The sequence below is a fragment of the Anolis sagrei genome, chromosome 4, assembly GCF_037176765.1.
Source record: "Anolis sagrei isolate rAnoSag1 chromosome 4, rAnoSag1.mat, whole genome shotgun sequence".
In the NCBI taxonomy this organism is placed as follows: domain Eukaryota; kingdom Metazoa; phylum Chordata; class Lepidosauria; order Squamata; family Dactyloidae; genus Anolis; species Anolis sagrei.
In genome coordinates this window covers 192,296,770-192,317,874 of record NC_090024.1, presented here as the reverse complement: position 1 = coordinate 192,317,874, position 21,105 = coordinate 192,296,770, and the positions used below count along the sequence as shown (strand labels likewise).

The window sequence follows — 21,105 nt, the reverse complement described above, 5'->3', positions numbered from 1 at the left end:
CCATGAGAACTCTTTCAAGAGTGAATTTCCCTTCCTAGGGGTAGATTTCTCTCATTTCCTGTTGTCTCGCCCCAGTTCTTAACTATGAGTTGTTTGTAAGTTGGATGTTTGTAATTTGAGGTCTGCCTGCATTTCATAGTTGATAATATTAAGAGAAACAGTTTACAAAAACGATTAAAACACTTCAACCCTGAGTTACAACAACTAAGTATGCATCAATTAATGTTTACAATACTACCAATGTGCTAAACAGGTGCAAACAATTTGTAGATGAAGAGGACTTTGAAACATATTGATTTAACCAAATCCATTTTAAGCTCATTGTCATCCAGTATTATCTATAAGGTTCCTCGAACCCAATATTTTATGCTCTGAATTCAATTTAACACAGGTTTGCTGTTATTCTCTGTACTTCTTTACTTGCTTAAATCTGTGTATGGGCCAGCAGAGGCTGATTTTTTGAAATGTTAGCTTACATCATAATGATTATCCTTTTCTTATTATTAAAATGTGAAGAAGATTATATAGCTTTGCTTTAATGTTTGTAAATAAATTGATATAACAGCATACACATTTAAACTAGGCCATTATAGAATGTTGTTTTTGATATTGTTTTCTGCTATCAAGTCAGCTTCAGCTTATGGCAACTGTTGGAATGAGACATCTTCAGAAGACCCTGTGTTAACAGTCCTGCTCAGGCCTTGTAAACCTAGAGCCATAGCTTAATTGAATGAGCCAATAACTTGTAATATGTCTTTTCCAGTTGCTTTCCATTTTTCCAGTGAGTTAAGCTATCATGGTGTGTCCAAAATATGATAATCCCTGTTTAGTCATTTTGGTTTCTAATGATGGTCCATGCTTGATTTGCTTTTGGATCCATTTATTTGTCTTTTTAGTAGTCCATGGCATCTATAGAACAAATTTGCAGCAATACATTTCAAATGAGCTTACTGTTTGCCTGCCAGATTTTTTCATTCTACAGTAAGGAAACTACTGCAGTTTAAATAGGAGTGCTGAGAAAAAGGAACAGTCTAAGAAAACATAGGAAATGAAGAGTTGCTAAAGTAGGAGGGCATTTCAAACTGATCATTTGTGGAAGTATGTTATAGGACATTGTGGAGCTATATAACAGGGAAATCTACAGAATAGTATAAATGCCCATTTCTGAGATACAACAGGACAGCTTTCTTTTCATCAGCTTCCAACAGAACGGTCAATCATAAGCACACAAAAGCATTTGGTCTTCTTGCCTAATAAAGATTCAAAACAATGGGCGAAATATCTTGATATATTGTTGTTGTTATTTATCATAAGAAGTTTAACTTAAGTACTTGAAATCCCACCCATCTTCTTTGGTCATTATCATCCAATTAATTGGCTGTAGTTATGTAGCTAAATACATAGGGTGAAGATAAAGGTTTTCCCCGACATTTAGACCAGTTGAGTTCGACTCTGGGAGGTGGTGCTCATCTCCATTTCTAAGCCAAAGAGCTGGCGGTATCACATGACCTTAGATACCACCAAGCTCATGTGGCCGGAATGACTGCATGGAGCACCATTACCTTCCTGCCAGAGCGGTAATTACTGATCTACTCACATTTGCATGTTTTCGAACTGCTATTGGCAAAAGCTGGGGCTAACAGTGGGAGCTCATGCTGCTCCCCAGATTTGAACCTGCAAACTTTCAATCGGCAAGTTCAGCAGCTCAGCGATTTAGCCTGCTGCCCCACCAGGGAGAGAAAGACTAAAGCAGATGGACTGTGTTGGCTCTCTAACTTTTTCATACCTTTCTTCAACTCCTTCTGACTTTCCAAAAGGGAAGGCCATTCTTGGAGCCATTCTGAGGTGTGCGGTAACACTGTGACATCCTCCCATATCATAGAGTCAAAACTCCAATTGAGGCAGTTTGAGGAGTGTTAATGGTGGTCATCTAACTTCATCAGCTGTAACAGAGCCTGTGGTGATATGGGGGGTACTTGGGGCATTGACCACCTCTGTCTTAGCCATAAAGCAGCTATGGGTCTAATTTAGAGGGGACATATCTTAATATGACAACATTCCCTATTTGAAAATACAGGTCTAATTTAACAATGCAGAGCCCTAAGGAATCTTGGCAATTGCCCCTGTCAAGTCTGCCAGACCTGAGCAGGGCTGTTAATGACAGGGTGACTTGGAGATCTCTCATGCACAGAGCCACCATAATTTGAAATCAATGGGAAAACAATCATAATGTTTGAATCTATTACTACATTGGTTCCCAACTTTTGGCCCTCCATGTGTTTTGGACTTCTGCTCCTAGAATTTCTGGCATTTGTGACCAAGCTGGTTTGAGTTTCTGGGAGTTGGTCCCAAACACCTGGAGGACCAATGCTTGGGAACCACTGCATCATTCTAAACAATTAATCAAATCAGCGCTTTAGGATTCTTGAAAAGAATCAGCAACCTAAGCAATCCTTCTTAATGGGTGCTTTGACTCACACTTATGGATCACTCACATTTGTGCACTGCGTACATGTGTGCAAACAGTGAGTTTCTGTTAATTCACAGATTAACGGTAAAAGAACTCTGGTTCCAGGTTAGCCACATATTATTGCTATTGTAATATAAAGGAAATATTTAGTATAAACAGTATTAGCAGTTAAAGCATGCAACACATCCCTATTAAATCTTTAGTAGTAAAATGTGAGAATAAAGGGACTTGTTAAGGAGAGCCAAAAAAATACTATATGCAGGAACTATATATGTACTCCTAAGTACCTGTAAATTGAGAGGCAGAATAGGTTTTGCCATCAAGAAATGTGAAGGAAGGCTTTTATCGCTTCCTTTATCTGTTGCAAGCAGTAATGGTTCTGACTTATGCTTTTCAAGACAACAGCATTGTTATGACATGGGCCCACAGAACACTGGGGACTTCTTCAAACACTGCATTTTTTCATACTGCAAAAGTGTGATTCTGATCATGAATTCACTAGGTGGATCAAAGAGAAATGAACCCTCATTTTATAAATTACGGGGGGGACACATTTGGTCTGCGTGTGTACTAGAAGCATCCTTGTTTGGTCCTTGCTTTTTGGATATTAGGACCTTTTCAGGAGGGGGGGGGGGCACTCATAAAAGCATAATAGACCTAGCACAGTTCTTTGTGTTTGAATGGAAGAGAGGCTTGGATTGTCTCTTTGAATATATATATATTTTTAAAAAACCTCCCAAATACAGCCTGGTGAGAATATCCTTCATTGAAAACAGACACTAATTTCAGGCTCTAAAGTACTGCTATCATCTTCATTCAGCCATGCATGCAAAATCCCAGTCAATTGCTTTTATCCCCCTCCAACTGTGCAAGTGAAGCAGTCCTGATCATCATAAAAGGTTATAGGCCAACCGACTACACAAAGGGACCAGTAAACATTCTTCCCATTTCCACCCACCCAAGGCAATTCAAAACACTGTGTCATTGCTTAGGAAGAGTCCAGAAAACAGTAACCAGCAGTGAGTAGTTTTGATTGAAAAGATAGTGGTCTGTTGTGCATATTGAAAGCATGGATGTTAAGGAAACATTCTGTTGTGGAAAGACAGAATTTCAGATTCCTGTCCCAATTTGCATTTTTCACACAGGCTGGAAACCAGAGCCTCAACTGAAGGTGAGAGGGAACAGGGAGACAGATCTCCTCTTTTGCTTTGAATAGTCAGTGTAGATTGCATTATATGGCAGTGTAGAAGGGACCCGAGTCAGTGACACCCACTTTTTTATTCGTGTCAGGAGCAACTTGGGAAACTGCAAGTCGCTTCTGGTGTGAGAGAATTGGCCACCTTAAAGGACATTGCCCAGGGAACACCCAGATGTTTCACCATCCTGTGGGAGGCTTTTTTCATGTCCCCACATGAGAAGCTGGAGCTGACAGACAGGAGCTCACCCCGCTTCCTGGATTCGAACGACCGAGCTTTCGTTCGGCGGTCCTGCTAGCACAAGGGCATCCACTAAGCACTGTTTATTATATTTTGGTTAAAGGAAGGCAAACATCGTTTAGCTTATCATCACAACTGTATGTGGATCAGTTTAATCTTCCAGAAGCTATGCATGGCCACACTTCTCTAATTTTCTTGGTATTTTAGCACCAGTTGGCCCAAGCTCCAGTCAATGTGTGAGAGTATTCAGTTCAAGCATTCCATTCTCCTCTTCATTCTGTCTTTTTAAATATTCCCAGTAGTCCCAAATCAGACCAAAGGCTATTGTTTAGGACTGGAAACGTTCCAGGTTTGGGCATATGGCGTTGTAGCAGGTGGATTAAGTGCAGTAAGCATGAGTGTTGGTTGCGGATTGAGAGGAAGTGTTGAGTCCTTTGAGTCACAACTTCATTTCCAAAAAGTTTCAGCTTCTAGCTAGGCCAACTTTCCTCCTGCATGAAATGAATAGAGCTCTTTGAACTCAACCGCTTCTCAGCCAAGAATCCAATGATTAAAAACTCATTAGTGCAAAGGAAACAATCTGGTTGGAGGTGTACACAGCTTGCAGCAAAGTCGGCAGCCTGTGGTTCCTCTACGCATAGCAGGGAGCATATTTCACTCGGTGGGGATAGTGCAATACTCTTCAAAGTGAGGGAAGAGGGTCAGGAGGGCCTATTGATTAGTTGCTGTGTGAAAGAACCTATATTCCAGTTGTTGGGCAGTTAGATAGCTTACATCTGTCACACACAATCTGTCATGGGAAGAACAAGATAAACAGGATACCACCACCTTTTGCCCCTATAAATAGTTCCAAAGATCAAGAGGTTAGGGGCCAAAGCCTCATCTTTAACTATTTAAGAGTACAAGGAGGCCCAAGAATGCATTGTTCCTTTATTTCTGGGATTGGCATTCCATTTTTTCTCCCCAAAATTGGGATTCAGATTGCCCACCATATGCTTGAATTAATAAATTTGATTAATGAACACAATAACCTCAAGTATTAAGATATAGTTAAAATACAAACACAATTTAAAATACATAAATAAAACAATAAAAAGACACAACCTGAGTCTGCAGAATTTGAGCAAGGCTATTGATGGTAGGGCTTTTGGAGGACTTTCGTTCATAGGATGGACACAAGTCGAAGCTGACTCGGTACCAAATAATAATTGTCATAATAACGTCTATATGTTACTGTCAAGAAAAAGGTTATATATAAACTCTACACAGATGTGTGCATTACTTCAAAATGTACACTTAAGACTGTATCAAGATCTTGTTGATTCAAGAGTCTCTTCTAGCTGCTACTAATAATTGGATGTAGGCCTTGGATTGCAATCCTAACAGACTGTTGAATAAGCCACACTGGAACAATGGTTCACCTTTTCAGTAGATAGATTTGGGATCCAAATGTAAGTATGGAACAGAAATGTGAAAAATTAAAACTAACCCAAAGATTAGATTTTTGGTTGTGTCAGGAGCGACTTGAGAAACCACAAGTTGCTTCTGGTGTGAGAGAATTGGCCGTCTGCAAGGACGTTGCCCAGGGGACGCCCGGATGATTGGATGTTTTTATCATCCTTGTGGGAGGCTTCTCTCATGTCCCCGCATGAAGAGCTGGAGCTGATAGAGGGAGCTCATCTGCCTCTCCCTGAATTCAAACCTGTGACCTGTCGGTCTTCAGTCCTGCCGGCACAGGGGTTTAACCCACTGCGCCACCTAAAAGATTAGATGAAAAGCATTGAGTATCAGAATCAGTATCAAATTCTTCCAGTTCGAAAAACATTTGCTCACTCTAATTTGCAGGGTCTGTTACATATCACATTATGTTTTAAGACATCCAGTTCGTATGCATATATGGACAATTGAGACTTTCGGCTTTGTACAGGCAGTCCCTGAGTTATAAACATCCGACTTACAAATGACTCATAGTTAAGAACAGGGCGAGATAACAGGAAGTGAGAAAAATCTACCCTTGTGAAGAGAAATTCACTCTTGAAAGAGTTATCACGGGAACAAGGTATCTCCACTGATGGGATGTTATACAAAAATCTCACATCCCCATCATTTGAGTACATAGCTATGTGTACAGTAGAATTTGGAATGCTACTTTTAAGACTATAAATCCCCCCACCAGCATGGTAGGGGATTATGGGGTTTGTAGTCCAAAAAATTAACTTTTCCAAACTCTGCTACACTCAGCTCTTTGGATTCTGGCCACAGGATGGATGTCAATCCAGTCCTACAAGCAGATATTAAAAAGAGATTGTGACTTGAGGACTGATGACAAGTTTTTAACCTTCTTGCTGCTTCAAGACACTGACAGCTGATGTTATGACTTTCTGTACAGTATCTTTCCCAACCAGGTAGGACTGGGATTCAATCACCTTGAACTATGGAATGGTTTCTCATACTATGTAACTGCTAACCTGCGAAGAAACAAGCATGATGATGATGCTGGCAATGATGATAATAAAAGACAATGATTTTGATACTTAAGATCCTCATGATAACTTACAAACAGGTTTCAAGAATAATTTAATTGAGTTTAAAATATCATAGCAACATTCAAGAAAAAAGCGACATCAGAAACAACCATTGCAACCTAATAATCTACCTATAATAGCAGAAGCATATTATCTTGCTCGGAAAGCCTAGGATTAAATTCTAACTCAAGAAGATCTCCTCAGAAGACAAAAAGCCACCACCACCAGTCTGCCAAAGTCCAGGGAAGTACAATGTGTAACAAACAAAAAACAAGAGTTAGAAAAAAACACAGAGACAACATTTTAAGTTCATTCACAGACTACTCATCAAGATACAGATAAAACATGCATACACAGAGCAAATTATTTTGGACTTGTGCATTTATGCTTAATAGATATTCCATATGGAATGCATGTTACATGGTTTTCTGTTAACCTAATACCAGTAAACCTAAAACCAAGTTAACCTAAAACCAAGATTATGGCAACAAGAATGATTGACAACTGGGAAATAGAGGGAGAAACCGTGGAGGCCGTGACAGACTTTGTATTTCTAGGCGCAAAGATTACTGCAGATGCAGACTGTGGCCAGGAAATCAGAAGACGCTTACTTCTTGGGAGGAGAGCAATGTCCAATCTCGATAAAATAGTAAAGAGTAGAGACATCAGACTGGCAACAAAGATCTGCATGGTCAAAGCCATGGTATTCCCTGTAGTAACCTATGGATGTGAGAGCTGGACCTTAGGGAAGGCTGAGCGAAGGAAGATCGATGCTTTTGAGCTGTGGTGCTGGAGGAAAGTTCTGAGAGTGCCTTGGACTGCGAGAAGATCCAACCAGTCCATCCTCCAGGAAATAAAGCCCGACTGCTCATTGGAGGGAAGGATACTAGAGACAAAGTTGAAGTACTTTGGCCACATCATGAGGAGACAGCAAAGCCTAGAGAAGACAATGATGCTGGGGAAAGTGGAAGGTAAAAGTAAGAGGGGCCGACCAAGGGGAAGATGGATGGAGGGCATCCCTGAAGTGACTGGACTGACCTTGAAGGAGCTGGGGGTGGTGACGGCCGACAGGGAGCTCTGGCGTGGGCTGGTCCATGAGGTCACGAAGAGTCGGAGACGACTGAATGAATGAACAACAATACCAGTAAAAGGTCAATATTAAGACTTCAAGATAACAGTAGGGATGCTTAGCTTATCCTTCAAAATGGGGAAGGGGAAGGCCTATTTCCCTTCCACAAACCACAATATTTCATAAGAAGGATTCTCTTTCTAGCCAGGAAAGCTGTGCTGTTTAGTCTAGGCAGCTGCTGCACGGAACTAAGTAGTTCTGGATACAAATGTGAAGGCTAGAATGGGGAAAATTCATGAGATTTCTCTTCATTTTTACTGAAACCTTTTTTTCTGGGTTTTTAAAGAAATTACAGTGAAAGATAAAGCATTTAATGCAAAATGTTTATATGATTTTGTGGCTGAGTGCCTTTCAATAATTTATCACTTATGGCGACCCTATCATGGTGTTTGCTTAGCAGAATCTGCTTTGTCTTCAAACTTTTTAAACAGAGAGCTGGTTCACGGCCCTCAGACTGTTGGACTATAGTTTGGGGAAATACATGAAAGAATTGCTATGCACACTGTACATATCTTATTTCTAGTTCGTTCAGCAGTGGAACTCTCTGCCCCAGAGTGTGGTTGGAAGCTTTTAAGCAGAGGCTGGATGGCCATTTGTCAGGGGTGATTTGAATGCAATATTCCTGCTTCTTGGCAGGGGGTTGGACTGGATGGCCCATGAGGTCTCTTCCAACTCTTTGATTCTATGATTCTATGATTCTAGTGCAAAAAAAAATGAAAGAATAATACAATATTTTAAAAGAAGAAATATTCTCACCAAGATAAACTTACCAGTATTTCAATGGAAAGTGTGCTGTCCCACGCTGGGCCTGAAATAATGTCTGTTTACAGGACATGCCTTCTGTATGCCCAACAGGATGCCAGGGTGCCTCAGCTGAAGGGCCCCTTAGATTTCCCAACACAAAGTTCTATTGGGGCTCAAAATAAGTTCAACAAAGTTCTTTATTTGGGCTTAAATCTTCAAACAAATGAATAAAATGCTTTATAGCCTTGGAAAACCAGTAGCTTCCTCAATCTGCTATCAAGGGCAGGCAAGTGGTGGTAAACTGTTCCTTTCTTCCTTAAGGAAATCTTCTGACCCCTCCTTGGGCAATCTTTCTTTACCTTGCTGGCGTGAGGCCCCTACTCCCGGCCCCAAGCTATTTTATGGATAGCCTGAGTGGTCCCTTACCAGACAAGATTTCTGTAGATCTGCCAAGCTGAAAGGTGTCCTTTAGATCTACTCCACGAAGGCTGTAGGAACTGTCCTGTTGCCCCAGAAAAGGCTGGCAGTATTCCCCCAGCAAAGCTGTGGAACTATCCTTTTACTACCCCAGCAGACCTGTGAGTGGTGGGATAGAGAAACCCACACGTCCTGCTGCTAGGCTTCAAACAGCGAGACTGAACAAAAGTCCTCCTTTGCCTCCAAAACCCTGGGAAAACGGTGGGTCTAAAGACTCTCACGATGATTGTCAGGTTGCTGGCCCTATGACTGCAACTTGGGGAAGCTACCTGATTGCAAAAAGCATTGCTTAAATCAATTCATACAAACTAGCAGTGCAAGAAAAAGAGGTTCAAATCTCCTGGCACTACCATGCCAGCACAGAAAGTGTGGGCTTGCTTTTGGCTGATGAGATAGTCAAGTTAATTTGGATTGTTATGTACTAAAGTCATTTCAGGTGTAGAGTGACCCTAAGACTAAAGACCTGGTAAATTACTTTGGAGGGCTGCATATGGCTCACAGGCCTTAGTTTGGGGACCCCTGGTCTAAGTGGATTCCTAATAATAATAATAACAACAACAACAAAAACAATTAATAAAACTTTATTTCTAGACCGCCCTCTCTCCCAAAAGGAACTCAGGACAGTTTACACACAGAAACAGGCGAACATTCAACACCTTACAAAGTGCAAACAACATCAGGAATAATACAAAATAATGCATAATAATAATAATAATAATAATAGTAAACTTATAATGAAAAAAATAAATGCTTCATATCTGAAAGAGATTCAAATCTTGCCTCCCGGTGTCCTAGTCCAATGCTCAAACTACTACATCATACTAGTTCTCTGCTCATATATTTACACTCAAAATATTTCTTAAAACTGTGTAACGGGGATATCTTTATGTAAGACTAGTTATATAATGACAAGCTTACGATTCCTACTGCTAATTTCCTTCACCAGTTCTTTTTATGGGGACAGGTACTATGTTTGCTTGATACCATGGAAGATTGGAAGAGACAAAATGATTTATTTTGTTTTGCTAATACTGAGCTTCCTCTGTTGGTGTGGTTTTGCCTGCTCCTCATAAACAAAAAGTAAACAAATAAACAAGTACATTTAACTTGTACTTAATGTCTGAATAAGCTGTACTCTGTGTGTTCCAGACATGATAATTTTATGCCAAGTCTAATTAGACATAATACATTTTATGTGTTTTACCCATAATCCACTTATCTTCAATCTGTAAAGTTTGCATCATTTTCAATTTTTTTTGAACAGCTATAATTTTCTTCAGGGGGTAAGCTGAACCTTTTTTCTCCCCAATCTTTAAAAAATTCAAGAAATTTTACATTTCCCATTTGGGAGTCTGGAAAACTATTGCAGAGAATAGAGCTATTCTTTGCAGCCTTAGCAAATGTTGTATTGAATCAAGATTCGCCTCGTATCCTAAGAAACATCCCCGCCTCCCATTCCATCTTTGGGTCTAAAGTGTCTTCAAGTTGCCTGTTAACTCATGGCAACCATGAATTTTTCAGGATTTTCTTAAGTAAGGAATACTGATGAAGCATTTTTGCCAGTTACTTCCTCTGAAATATAGTCCTAACAACCAATAGCCTAATCCTGAGCAGTGGTTAAGACAGGTAGAACCAAAGGGTTTGTTCCATGCTTGCATTGGACAAAGTGGTCTTTTATGGGAGCCTCCTCTCTTGGCGAGCCTTAGTAACTGTGGAACAAAAAGAAGCGACACTCCAAAGAAAAACAGGCATCTGAAAAGTGCAATTTTACTTTCCCAAAATACCCCATCACTAAGCCACCCTGAAGGCATAATTAGGAATGACAATGCTACCTACACCTTGGTACTGAAACCAGATTTGTGCATGTGGCATCTCAGGTAGGCATTAAGAGTGGGCATTTTCTGAATGATGAACTCAAGGATAAGTTCAATTCTACAGTTGTGATGCCACAACCAAAATGGTTATGTCCTACTCATTAAGAGCAGAACCAGATATTACTAGAGTTCAAAGTTGATTAACGTGAATGGTGATAGTGTCACCTCAAGCACAGCGTGTCTAAACATTCCTCAAAGAAGCAAATGAAAGTCTTCTGCATAAAATCTGCTTCTCTTTTTGGAAAAAGTATCCTGTATGTTAGTGTGTGCATGTGAATGCTACACAACATTTTAAAAACACAGAAGACCGATGTGTGGGGAAAGCTAATCTCTGCAGAATGACAGCAAGGTTAAGGCAATTGAAATGCTAAGGAACAACAAGAACAGAACCAGACCAGACAGCCAAGTAATTTTTTCCCATAATGGCTAGTATTTAATTTTCTCAACTTTATGTCTGTACTCTGCACGCAGCCACTGTTTCTTCTTGCATGGATCACTCACAGGTCAGACTGACTAAAGAGTTAAGCAATTACCTTCTCCACCGCCCCACCCCCCTTGACTAGAACAAGCTTCACTTGTCAAAAGTACATTATTCTAGGTGCTCAAACTTGGCACACATACAAGAATATCCACACCCCAAAAAATATTGTTCACAGGGAGATCAAAACTGGGTTTCAGAATGCAAAAGGTTGTTCTGCAATTTTAGATAAGGTTTCAAATTTTGGAGCTGGCCTATAATCCTATAACTAGGATTATTTGCCTGCTACTTCTAGATAAACTATGCTAACTGGGTGGGGAATAACTCACAAATACAGCCTCAGTGATAATGAGTAAGAAACCTGTTATAGCTAAATTCTAAATAAGGCAAAGCTTCAAAAATAATGTATGTCAAGTACAACCGTTTACAATATTGTATAACATAAACAAACTACAACTTGAGAACATACACAAATTATGGTTCTGTGCATTCATCGCTGATCCAGCGAGTACCTACTTGCAAACAGGAACCTGTCATCAAAGGAGCTGAAAGGGCATTATAACATTTTCATCTTCATCTCACACATTCATTTTCCGCCCCTGATGACATGTTTGTTTCCACTTTAGCATTCAAACTATGAACTCTGTATATTCAGAAATGTCTATAGAGAAATTAAGTATTGTGTAGACCCACTCAACCTTAAGCATCCAATTTTTCTACTTGTATTATACAGATTTCATGTAGGCAGAGTAAATATATTTCCAGATGATATCATCAAATCAGCAAAAGAATAATTGCCTGAGACATTTGAAGATGTCACTTGAGTTCTCCATGGACATCCAGGATGGCAGGAGCCACAGTGGTGCAATGGGTTAAACCCTTGTGCCAGCTGAACTGCTGGCCCAAGATCGGCAGTTCGAATCCGCGAGAAGTGTGCTCCTGTCTGTCATCTCCAGCTTCCCATGTGGGGACATGAGAGTAGATTCCCACAGGGTTGTAACATATTCAGACATCCCCCGGGCAACGTCCTTGCAGACGGCCAGACGTGACTTTCTCAAGTTGCTCCGGACACACAAAAAAATCCAGTATGGCAATAGGGTTTGACTATGATTCTGGGAGCCTTGGAAGTCTACTGGATCACTTTGGGTAGTCACACTCTCTCAGCCTCAAAGGAAGGCAATGTCAACCCTCCTCTGAATGAACCTTACCAAGAAAATCACAGTACTGGGTTGCCAAAAGTTGGGAGATGACTTTCAACAAATATATGGTACTTCACAAAATGCTGCTGACAATAATAGCTCATTGAGAAACAAAACAAAGAGATTTGTCACATTAATACTTTACATGTCCAGGTATATTCTCCTTCCTGGGCAGCCTTATAGAATATTTTATGGAGCAGTACTTCAAACGATCCTTTGGTTTTCACAAGCAAGCACTGACATTCTCAACCACAAGAGATGCTGGAAAGCCCTGATATCTGAACAACTCCTCCAGATCTCAGTCTAGAGCTAGGCATATTTAAAAATATGAAAATGCCCTTTACTGTAGATTTACTATTCCAGTCAGTGGATGTATGCCCTGATCAAATATCACATGAAAACCTGCTGCATAGGTAATCTATCTCCCTCCCCATCTTTGAACACTCACAGCTGTCTTGGGACTATCTTGACAGTCCAATTCTACAGGTTCCTTCTTGGATATAGAGAGCAGAAAGGACCACAAGAGAAAAGATGTCTCTGCACTGTTGAATTACCGTATATACTCAAGTATAAGCCAACTCGAATATAAGCCGAGGCACCTAATTTTACCACAAAAAATGGGAAAACTTATTGACTCGAGTATAAGCTGAGGGTAGGAAATGCAGCAGCTACTGGTAAATTTCAAAATAAAAATAGAGACCAATAAAATTACATTAATTGAGGCATCAGTAGGTTAAATGTTTTGAATATTTACACTGTAATTTAAGATAAGACTGTCAAACCATTATTCTAACCTTCTTCGATGTAAATGTGCTTACATATTCTTCCAATAATAATAGAGTAAAATAATAAATGTAATAAAAATAATAATAGACTAAATTAATGGAAATACAGTATAATAGTAAAAGTAATAATAGAGTAAAATAATAAACGTAATAATAATAAATAGAGTAAAATAAAAACATAATAAAAATAATAATAGAGTAAAATAATGTAAATGTAATATTAATTAATAGTATAAAATAATAAATGTAATAAAATGAATAATAACAACAGAGTAAAATAATAAATAACTTTGATTCAAGTATAAGCTGCAGGGGGCTTTTTCAGCCTAAAAAGGGCTGAAAAATCAGCTTATACTTGAGGATATATGGTAATACAGTTTGACACCACTTTAACTTCCATGGCTCAATGCTATAGAATTTTGGAAGCTGGAGTTTCACAAGATATTTAGCTTTCTCTGTCAGAAGATCACTGGTGCCTCACTAACTACAAATCTTATGATTCCATAGCATTGAACAATGATGGTCAAAGTGATGTCAAACCAAAATTGATTTTATAGAGTAGGTGCACCCAGTGCCTGAACTCCACCACATTTATGGATCCAACCTGTCCAAGGCAACAACCTGTCCAAGGCAACAACCATCAGTGAGGCTTAATCTTTAAAGGACCAAATCTAAGAATCATGTTGATCGAAGTTGAATATCAAAGTTTCTATAACTTCAGTGGACATAACTGCTCCTGCAATTACTGTTTAGGACAAATACCATTCGTTCATTTTAAACCATGTCTCACATGCTGACGGGATCCCATCATTCCTCAGATGTTGATGAACTTCAACCATCTTGTCATCTGATACCATCTAGGGACCCATTGCACTAAGGGAGGAGGAACATGCCTTCAAATGAGGCTGTTTTGCTTTCTCTTACACAGGCTTTACAGCAGGCCTGGGCAAACTACGACCCTCCAGGTGTTTTGGACTTCAACTCCCACAATTCCTAACAGCCTACTGTAAAGCATTACAGCAAACACCATCAAAGTATGCTCCTGCAGATATTGTTGGATTTCATTCATATGAACCCTAGGCAGTGAATCATGTGGAGTATGGGAACTGCAGTTCAACAACCCCTGGAAAGCCACATACTGTCAACCTGTTTTACAGACTTGTGTTCTTGATGCAGTCATCCTCTCAGCTCCTATCTTACCCCCTTTATAAGGCACATCTTGCAGGAATCAAGTTTGTCAGACACACCAAACAATCCCCAATGTACTCCCAACCCATACAAACAAACTGGAAGGGGAACATAGTGTGATGCTAATATAGTAATCATGGGAAGAAACTTTGAAACACACTCCCCACACCACTGCAAAGAAATTATGCTATAATAATAATAATACTATAATAAATAATCAAACTTTATTTGTATACCGCCCTATCTCCCCAAAGGTAGTCAGGGTGGTTTCCAACATATATAATGGGAAGCAGTAGTCTTCCACAATGGGCAGGAACAGATATGATTCAAGAACAGGCTGCCTTATCTGCACAATGTGGTCATTTCACTGACCGAGCCAACAATTATGCACATTGTAGAAATTAACACCAAGACATTAGAGAGATGGGCCAAAACTAACAAAATGAAGTTCAACAGTGACAAACGCAAGATACTCCACTTAGGCAGAAAAAATGAAATGCAAAGATACAGAATGGGGGATGCCTCGCTCAACAGCAGTACATGTGAAAAAGATCTTGAAGTCCTCCTGGACAACAAGTTAAACATGAGCCAACAATGTGATGAGGCAGCTAAAAAAACCAATGGGATTTTGGCCTGCATAAATAGGAGTATAGTGTCTACATCCAGAAAAGTCATGCTACCCTTCTATTCTGCCTTGGTCAGAACACACCTTGTCCAATTCTGGGCACCGCAATGGAAGGAAGATGTTGACAAGCTGGAATGTGTCCAGAGGAAGGTGACTAAAATGATAAAGGTTCTGGAGAATGAGCCCTATGAGGAGAGGTTTAAAAAGCTGACCATATTTATCCTCAAGAAGAGAAGGCTGAGAGGTGACATGATAAGGACCATGTATAAATATGTGAGGAGAAGTCATAAGAAGGCGGGAGCAAGCTTGTTTTCTGCTGCCCTGGAGACTATGACGCGGAACAATGGCTTCAAACTACAGGAAAGGAGATTCTTGACCGTGACAGCAATTCAGCAGTGGAACTCTCTGCCCTGGATTGTGGTGGAGGCTCCTTATTTGGAGGCTTTTAAACAGAGGCTGGATGGCCATCTGTCAGGGGTGCTTTGAATGCAGTTTTCCTGCTTCTTGGCAGGAGAGATTGGACTGGATGGCCCACGAAGTTCTTCCAACTCTATGATTCTATTATTCTAACTTAGGATTCTCTCCATCGAACAGCATATCTTTCATGAAATCAGATAAGATTTTTAAGCAGAAGAATCCCAAGTCAGTTTTTTAGTAGTGCCAGCTCCTCTTTGTTTATTTATTTATTTTATACATTTGTATCCCGTCCTTCTCACCCCCCAAGGTGAGGTGGACTCAGAGCAGCTTCACAACAAGTACTCATTTGAGTGCTAACCACAGCCATAGACACATTTAAAACAAATCATTGAAATATAATACATTAAAAACATTTGGCTAAAATCAAGCCAGTTTAAAAATTATTTTCTGGGAAAGTCCATTGTCATACATATCACATTCAGTCTTACTCCCAATTACTGCTACTGTTCAAATGCTCGGTCCCACAACCAGGTCTTTAGTTTCTTTCTAAAGGACAGGAGGGAGGGGGCCAGTCTGATGTCACTGGGAAGGGAGTTCCACAACCGAGAGGCCACCACAGAGAAGGCCCTGTCTCTCATCCCCACCAGCCGTGTTTGCGATGGTGGTGGGATCAAGAGCAGTGCCTCTCCAGCTGATCTTAAACTTCATGATGGTTCATAACGGGAGATACGTTCGGACAGGTAATATGGGCCGGGACCGTACACGGTTTTAAAAGTTAAAACCAGCACTTTGAATTGTGCTTGGAAACTGACTGGCAGCCAATATGTGGGATAGACTTGAAGATGCTGAACTCATGTATATTTAATGTTGCCAAAGCATGTGACCTTAGCAGTATGTGTTCAGCTATTACTCTTGGATATTTATCAGTTTTCTGTATAATAATAATAATAATAATAATAATAATAACAATAACAATAATAATAAACCTGGTTATGGCTCACTAATAGAACACTGAAGAAGGTAGAAGGCCTGATTCTTGCAGCCCAGGAGCAAGCCATCACAACAAATGCAATTAGGGCCAGGATTGAAAAATCAGCGGATGACCCAAAATGCAGACTGTTCAAGGAAGCGGATGAAACCATTGATCATATTCTCAGCTGCTGCAAGAAAATCGCAGAGACGGACTACAAACAGAGGCACAACTCTGTGGCCCAAATGATTCATTGGAACTTATGTCACAAGTACTAACTGCCAGTAGTAAAGAACTGGTGGGATCATAAACCTGCAAAGGTAGTGGAAAATGAACACGCAAAAATACTGGGGGCCTTTCGAATCCAAACTGACAAAGTTTTTGAACACAATACACCAGACATAATTATGAGGGGAAAAAAGTTTGGATTATTGATGTCTCCATACCAGGTGACAGTTGCATTGACGAAAAACAAAAGGAAAAACTTAGCTATTATCAAGACCTCAAAACTGAACTGCAGTACAGGTGGTCCCAGTGGCAATTGGCACACTGGATGTTGTGCCAAAAGATCTCAGCTGGCATTTAGAAACTATAAACATCGACAAAATCATGATCAGTCAACTGCAAAAGGCCACCTTACTTAGAACTGTGCGCATAATTCGAAAATACATCACACCATCCTAGACGCTTGGGAAGTGTTAGACTTGTGATTTTGTGATACAAAATTCAGCATATAGATCTCGAAATTCAGCATATAAATCTCGTTTGCTGTGACGTACTGTGTTTTTGTGTCAGTAAAATAATAACAACAACCACAACTCTTTGCAAGTGAGATCCAACCTCTTAGCCGGCTAGTGTCTGGCGGCTGATTTTATGCCATGCTTGGTGACCTCTGCTGGTGCCTACAACTGTCCGAGCGTCACCCTGCCGATCACCCATTGACTATGAAATCATTGTATGACAGAACCCCACAGACTGGCTGGCGAGACAGTGCCCCTAGCCAGTTATAAATATACTGTTTTGTTTGGGCCGGGAGATGGGGGCGAGGGAGGCAGGCAGGCAGGAAACGGGAAGAAGAGAAAGTGGCTGGGAGTCTCCAGCTGGAAAGGGCCCCCACCTCCTTTGCACCCTCCCTTCCTCTCTCAGTTCTGACCTCTGTGATGAAGTTAGATCTATCTGCCCTCAATGAGTGCGCCTGGCAAGAATAGCCCTTGCCCACAAACAGGAGAGGGGGGCAGGCTGAATAGAAAAGGTGGGAGATGGAAAACCTGATGGTCTGGTTTGATTCCAAGGGGAGTTGAAAAAGAAAGAGATTGAGAAAGAGAGGGAGAGAGAAGGAGGGAAGGGGATTGGGGGGGGGGGGGGGAGAGAGAGAGAGAGAGAGAGAGAGAGAGAGAGACAGAGTTTAACTCCTTTCTTTCTGGAGCATATTAGGAATACTAGACCAGGCATCCTCAAACTGCAGCCCTCCAGCTGTTTGGGCCTTCAACTCCCAGAATTCCTGGCAATTGAACAAGCTTGTTAGGACTTCTGGGAGTTGGAGGTCCAAACAACTAGAGGGCCACAGTGTGTGGACACTGCGAGCTCAACCACATCTTGTGGTGGCTTGTCTTGAAAGCAAAGGAGAAGTCACTGCCTCCCACTGCCTTTAATGTCCACTGGCCACGGGGATTTGTAGTTCCCCAAGCACTACACTAGGGGTGCATCTACACCAAGCATGGGCAAAGTTGGGCCCTCTAGGGGTTTTGGACATCAACTCCCACCATTCCTCACAGCCTCAGGCCCTTTCCTTTCCCCCCTCAGCCGCATGAACAGCTGAGGGGAAAAAGGAAGGGGCCTGAGGCTGTTGGGAAGGTGGGGGTTGGAGTCCACAACACTTAAAGAGGGACCAACTTTGCCCATGCCTCATCTACACTGTCAAAATAACCGCTGTGGCTCAATGCTACAGTATCCTGGGGTCTGTAGTTTGGCAAGGCGCTCCTTTGGCCGGGAAAGCAATAGACCTTGTGAAACTAAAACTCCCGGGATCCTAAAGCATGTCCCATGGCAGTGAAAGTGGCGCCAAACTGCTTTCATTCTTCAGTGCAGATGGGACGGCCTCCCACGCGTTCCCTTTTCTTTTCTGAGTGGTTGTGTGTTTTCCGAGTTGTGGCCACGTTCCAGAAGCATTCTCTCCTGACGTTTCGCCTGCATCTATGGCAGGCATCTTTAGAGGTTGTGAGGTCTGTTGGAAACTAGGACCTTTTCTTTTCCTTTCCTTTTTTTTTAAAAGCCCCCTCGGGAGCAATTACTCAGCCGGAAAGAGAGAGAGAGAAAGAGAGAGAGAGAGAGATGAATGAAGTTCACATGCTGGGAAGAGAAGGAGGGAGGGAAGGAAGTAAACACAAAACAGAATTCCGCGCGGAAGGAAAGAAGGAAGGAAGGAAGGAAGGCGGACGGAAAGAAAGAAGCCGGCGCGCGTTCGGTTGCGCTTCTACGGCTAGATCTAGACTGCCCTATAGTTCAGTTTGGAACTACATTATAGTGTAGAGCCACGTAATGCAGTTTGCATTGACCCTAGAACGGGGTTCCAGACAGTGTCCCGCGCCTTCTTTCTTCCGAAGCGACAATCCCAAACCACAAGTGAGCAGAGACCCTCCCAAAGAGAGGCAAGGTGGGGAGACTCCCGGAGAGACAGACCCAAGAGCAAATGTCATCTTCCCGCAAAGAGTTCCTATCCACCCGGGGCAAAAGAGAGCCACGCAGGGCGATAGATGCGGGGTCGGGGTCTCTCTCTCTCTTTCTCTCTTTCTCTCCCTTCTTTCCTTCCCACGCAGGACCGGCCGGCGAGACTTACTAAGCTGTGGGGCTGGCCCTCGGCGCGACTCCCTTCGTCGGCGAGCGGCTCCTTCTGGGCTCCGGACGGCGAGCTGTTGTCTTCCCCGGCGCCCCGCCCCGAGGGCTGGACGCAGGACGCCTCCCGCCTCCCTCCCTCCCTCCCTCTCTGTACACAAGGAGGATGGAGGGATGGAGGGCTTGGACCAGGCTCCGAGCGGAAGGGAAGGGAAGGCAGTGCTCTCTCCCTTCCCCTCCGACGCGCCTTGGCCCTTTAAGGGGCACCAGGCAAACAGGCTCATGCTTGGCTCCCGCTCTTGGCCTCCACCGAGCCCACTTCCCCAGCCGGGTGTTGCTTCTCTTCCTTCCCCATAAAGTTTCCCTTCCTGCCCCTTCCTAACTAAGGGAGGGAGCAGCTGCTTCAGGAGAAGTTGGGTCCTCCGCCCAAACAGGTGGAATTTAGGAAGGCTTGCCTCTGGCTTTGAGAAGACTCCGCTGCGGCGAACGAGAGGGGCGCGCTTTCCCCTTCTTTTCAAAGAAAAAAAAGTTATTAAGAATTTCTAAATACAATAAAAGAAAAAAAAAACGAGCCTTTGGTTTGGTTCCAAGACACACACACACACCACTTGGACATCAATATCTGTGGGTGCTCAAGTCCCATAATGCACAATGGCACCCTGAAATGGAGAACCACCACCACCACCTCCTCCTCCTCCTCCTTCTCCTCCTCCTCCTCCTCCTTCTTCTTCTCCTTCTTCTTCTTCTCCTTCTCCTCCTTCTTCTCCTCCTCCTCCTCCTCCTCCTCCTCCTCCTCTTCCTTCCTTCTTCCTTCCTTCTTCTTCTTCTTTCACGACACAAAAACACAGTATGTCACAGCAAACGAGATCTATATGCTGAACTTCGTATCACAAAATCACAAGTCGAACACTTCCCAAGCGTCTAGAACTGTATGATGTATTTTCGAATGATGTGTGCAGGTCCAAGTAAGGTGGCCTTTTGCAGATTGTATCTATTATTATTATTATTATTATTATTATTTATATCCCACCCCCTCTCCCCTTATAACATCATAATACAGTACAATACAGTGCAAGTCACCTTGTCTGTCTCCTGAGGAATCTATATAACGACCAAGTAGCAACAGTAAGAACAGACCACTGAACAACCGACTGGTTCAAGACTGGGAAAGGAGTATGGCAGGGTTGTATCCTCTCACCCAACCTATTCAACTTGTATGCAGAGCACATCATGCGATGTGTAGGGCTTGATGAATCCAAGACTGGAGTTAAAATTGCTGGATGAAACATTAACAACCTTAGATATGCAGATGATACCACTTTGATGACCGAAAGGAGGAGCTGAGGAGACTTCTAACCAAGGTGAAAGAAAAAAGTGCAAAAGCTGGGTTGCAGTTAAACATTTTTAAAAAACCAAGATGATGGCAACCAGACTGATTGATAACTGACAGATAAAGGGAGAAAACATGAAGGCAGCGATAGACTGTATTTCTAGGCACTAGACTTTGTATTTCCTGCAGCCAGGAAATCAGAAGATGTTTACTTCTTGGAAGGAGAGCAATGGCCAATCTCAATAAAATAGTGAAAAGTAGAAACATCACACTGGCAACAAAGATCCACATAGTTAAAGCAATGGTATTCCTCGTAGTAACCTATGGATGCGAGAGCTGGACCATGGGGAAGACTGAACGAAGGGAAATAAGACATTTTTGAGCTGTGGTGTTGGAGGAAAATTCTGAGAGTGCCTTGGACAGCAAGAAGATCAAACCAGTCTATACTCCAGGAAATAATGCCAAGCTGCTCATTGGAGAGAAGGATATTAGAGGCAAGATGAAGTACTTGGACCACATCATGAAAAATCAGGAAAGCTTGGAGAAGATAATGATGCTAGAGAAGATGGAAGTGAAAAGGAAGAGGGGCCGACCAAGGGCAAGATGGATGGATAGTATTCTTGAAG

At 41.9% G+C, this 21,105-nt stretch overlaps 1 protein-coding gene across 3 annotated transcripts in view; it reads right to left on the bottom strand.

Moving 5' to 3' along the window:
• The window catches only part of SOX13 (SRY-box transcription factor 13), a 76,310-nt gene extending 57,074 nt beyond the window's left edge, over positions 1 to 19,236 (bottom strand). For all 3 annotated transcript variants that reach the window (XM_060773006.2, XM_060773008.2, XM_060773007.2), the window contains exon 1: positions 19,154 to 19,236. The gene's annotated coding sequence lies outside the window, so the exon portion shown is untranslated. The remainder of the gene's footprint in view (positions 1 to 19,153) is intronic.
• Positions 19,237 to 21,105: the final 1,869 nt, after the last annotated feature.